Source organism: Crocuta crocuta, unplaced genomic scaffold (assembly GCF_008692635.1).
Source record: "Crocuta crocuta isolate KB4526 unplaced genomic scaffold, BGI_CrCroc_1.0 scaffold127, whole genome shotgun sequence".
NCBI lineage: Eukaryota > Metazoa > Chordata > Mammalia > Carnivora > Hyaenidae > Crocuta > Crocuta crocuta.
Window position 1 is genome coordinate 8115508 of NW_027532008.1, and position 4227 is coordinate 8119734.

Consider the following 4227-nt stretch of genomic DNA (forward strand, 5'->3'; position numbering starts at 1 on the left):
CCACACAGTTCCGGGCGTGCCGGGTGCTGCAGGGAGAGCCAGAATCCGGGGTTCCAGCGAGCCCCCCCTGGGCCCCCAGGCCCCCCATCCATAATGGGAGGAGTGGGACGAGATGAACTCTAGGGGTGGCTTCACACTGAGCTGTCTAGGGCCCTGGGCACTCTTTGGAGACCTTTTAGGGAGTTTTGGGGAGGGGCCCAAAGTGTGGGTCTTGAGCCCATAGTAACTTGCCCGTTACCTATTTTCTTGTAAGTTTGGGTTTTTTTGTTTTTTTTTTTTGAAGACAGTGTCTTGGTGATTAAATAAGTAAAGGAAAGGTGCTAAGAGTTGTACCCGGGGAAGGAAAGCGCCGTCACAAAAGTCCTCAACACACATTTGCTGACCCAGTGGAAGATGAACGAATCCTTGTCCCTTGTCTTATTGTTCTTTGATACTAGGTCTACACCGTCACCAGCGGGTTCATGTGCTGCTCTCCCGCCGTGTGTGCCCGTGCCTGTGTGCACGAAGCGAGGAGGTGGGGGCAGAGGCCCTGCCTGTCAAGGCCAGTGGGGAATTGGGCGCACTCAGGTGCTGGAGGATGAGTTGAGGAGTTGAGGGCGGTGGGGGTGACGTGCATTCACATCCAGCCTTGGCTCAGAGTGGTGGTCCCCTGCTAGGAGGCCACTTAGCCTCTCTGGAGGTGACCAGCTGGCCACTGACATAGCCCAGCATCAGGGCCTTCCCTGCTGCTCGAAGGCTAGGGTGGGAGCCAAGGCTATGGGACCCTGGGCCTGAGCTGCGCGGGCAGAGGCAAGGGTCCTGTGGCTGGGGTATCCAACAGCCCCATTCTTCAAGTTTTGCCATTGCTCTCTGATGTGGCCGCTTGTGCCTCAGTTTCTCCTTCTGGGTAAGAGAGAAGGGAAGGGAACAAAGGGAACCAATGTGTGCCAAGCATCTATTTTCTGCTGGGTACTGCTGGGGCTGACTTTCCTTTTCTCTATCCCACCAACACTGGGGTAGAGCTCCCCGCTCAGCAGGGACTTGTGAAGACCTATTACTTTAACCCTAGAATGTCTGGGCCGAAGGGGCCACGGGGATGGTCCAGTCCTGTGGTCTTTAGTTCTACAGAGTCTTAGGGTCCAGTGAAGGAGCTTTCAGATGAAGTTTGAGGGGGAAGTCCCCCACCTTTGCCTCTAAAACCTAAAGTAGCAGGTTTTCTCTACTTTAGATTTGGGAGAAAGGTGTGATTTTCTTCAAGTTTCCCATTTTGTGATGTGGGATCAGAGGTCCAGAGGAGAGAGTCAGCTTATTCAAGGCCACAAAGAGTCAACAGCTAAGACTGATCACTACACTTATCCCGGACTTGCTGTGTACCAGGCATATGACACGTGGATGATTTCCTTCCCTAGAACCAGCCTGACCCAATAGGAAGAATGTTTATTATCCCCTTTTGACAGACGAGAAACTGAGGCACGGTGAGGTGAAATAATCAAGGAGCTAGGAAACACCAGGGCAGGGATGTGAACACGGCTGCCCCCTTCGCCCTGGGCTACTGCACTAGAATGCGTATTGCCAGTCTTCCTTGGTGAGTAGAAGGGAGGGCTGCTTCCACTCTGTCTTACTTGGTCCATTCCTCCATCCGGACCTGGCAAACTCAACACAGCCCTGGGCATCTGGCTCAGAGCCAGCCCCTGGGCTTTGGAGAAGGCAGGAACAGAGCCCCAGGACACATCTGTATCCAGGTCTACCGCTCTGGCATAAATGGATGCCCCACTGAAGCCTGGACAAAACAGAGGATTGAGTGTGGACTTTGTAAGGGAGACAGCTGAGGAGGGGTCGAGGCGGAGGAATGTTCATGCAGTGTGGACTTGGGAGATGCGGGTCAATCTTCAGGTCCCTGAGCAGTGAAATGGGCCTGACTGTCCCAGTCCTGCAGCTTCTAAAGGCTAAAGGGGAGGCTCTCGGGGGTAACAGCCATGGAAATGCTTTTATAACCGTGCCTGGGGTGTGTGTTTGGGAGGGGGGAGTGTAGTTCAGGAAGGGGGTGGGTACTGAGTTGGGAAGGTGCAATGCTGCCACCTTTAACCTTATTTGGAACAAGGCAAGGAAAACATAAAAACAGATGGGGTATCAAAGCCGGCTTATCTTCTTACTCTCACTTGCTGTGTGTGCAGGGATCTTCAGCCCTCCCTGGGCTGTGCTGCTTACCTCTGATTAGGGAGGACTGTGGCAGGTGCTCCACGTGTAAACTGCTTCGGAGCTCAGCAGCAAGGAACCAGGGGAGTGCAAGGAGCGTAGGGGAGTCCCAGCCCCGCAGGCTGCTGGCACTGTGGAGTACCCTCTACTAGGATCTGGAACCACAGCTGGGAAGCATGGCTTCTGCGGGCTCCATCACGGGCCTGTGACCTTGGCAAGTCACTTATCTTCTTTCTGGGAACATCAGACAGGGATGCAGTGGGCTCTTCTTTCTACCTCGGAAGGTATTTATTTTGAGAAGCAAGGTCAGTAATGGATGTGAAATGCTTTGGAGGGAAAATAGAAGGCAGGATACAAACGGTAAGAGCTTCTTGTTGTAACCTGATCACTCTGCTTGCCATGCTTTTGTTTTCTCTTCCAAGATTTGGCCTGGTGCTAACCTCAAAGCGGACACTCTGTAAAGCCTTCATGAATGGAGCCTGCGGATTGTGGAGGGAAGCAAAGGGAAGCTGCAGACCAGCACTGCCAAGCTGACAAGCCGTGGGATTTGGGACAAGCCCCTGAGCCTGGCTCTCAGGGCTTCAGTTTCCCCGCTCTGTAAATGAGGGGGTTGAACTAGATCATCCATAAGGATCCTCCCAGCTCTGACAGCTCGGAAGTGGGAATGAATGAAGTACTAGTGTTCTTTCTCACTCGGGAAGCACCAGGAGCCTGATTTCATTTTGTCTTCCTGATAGTCCTTGAGGCACACAGGCAGCTGGCCAGCCGCATGCCCCATTTTACTGCCTTAGATCATGGAAGTTCAGAGAAGGGAGGTGGCTTGTCCAAAGTCACACAGCTATAGCAAACGATGGGATTGGGATTCAAACCCAGGCCTGAAATCCATTCCGCACCATTCGATCTGCCCCACTGTGTCTCCCATCTCTCAGCCCCCTTCCTTCCCCCTCTGCAAGGTGCCTGGCCTCTGGGGCCCTTCTGCACAGTTGGAGGAGGGGGCTGGGCTAGCTCCCCTCAGGTTGTCTTTCTGTCACATGCTGTGTCGCTAAACACACACACCCCTTTCCCTCCAACCTGTCTCCCACCAAGAGCTCTAGAATTAAGGGGAGCGTGTACCTGAGGGTGCTCTTTCACTAAGGATGGGACCAGGTGCAGGGGAGCAGGTTGAGCCAGTTGAGACTTCAGGCAGGGGTGGGGGGAGAACCTAGATGCGTCCCCTAGCTCTGCCTTCAGCAGGTTGCCTGACCTTGAGAAGGCTGCCCCTCTTGGGTCAGGCCGGCTCCGCTGAGTGAAGGCGGTCTCCAGGGGGAGAGCAGGTGCTGTTGGCTCTGGGCGAAGATAACGAGCCCTCCTCACGCACCTTGCCCCCTAGAGTTGCCATCTGCTTGGCAGCTGCTGCTTGGCAGCTGCGGCTCCCAGGCCTCGGGGGCTGCCCCATCTCCCTCCCGGGGCCGGGAGTCCGCTCCCCGGCTCAGAAGCCACAGTCTCTCCCCGGGGGCTCAAGGCTGTGCTGGCTGGGAGGTCCCCCGCCCCCTCCCACCCCGGGCAGAGGGCTGCAGGCCCCGGGCGTCCCTGGAGGAGGCGGCCGGTCCCCGGAGGACAGCGAGAGTCGGGCATCCCGGGCGAGCCCGGCATAATGAGGCGCTCCACTCTCCTCCGGGAGGCGGGGCTGCCCCCTCCCTTCCCCCCCCTCCGCCTCCACCCCGAGGCCCCGCGGGAGCCCGAGTCCTGAGCCGCGGCCGGGAGCAGGGCCTTCCAGGACGGTCGCAGGGGGGGAGGGAGGGTGTGAGGCCCAAAGCGCGGCGCCCAGAGCGTGTGAAGTGGGACACAAGCCTGGTGGGGAAGGGGGCTCCCTGGNCCTTTCTTCTCTCCCTCTGTCCCTCCCCTCGTCCGCTCCCCTCCGTCTCTCCCTGCCGGTTCCCCGGCCTCCCTCTCTCTTTCTTCTCTGTTTTTCTCGCCGTCTCCCTCCCGGTTTCCCTCTCCCCTCCCTCCCTCCGGGCATCCTCTCCCCTCCACCCCCGTGCCCTCCCCCCTCCCTCGCTCCCCTCCCCCTCC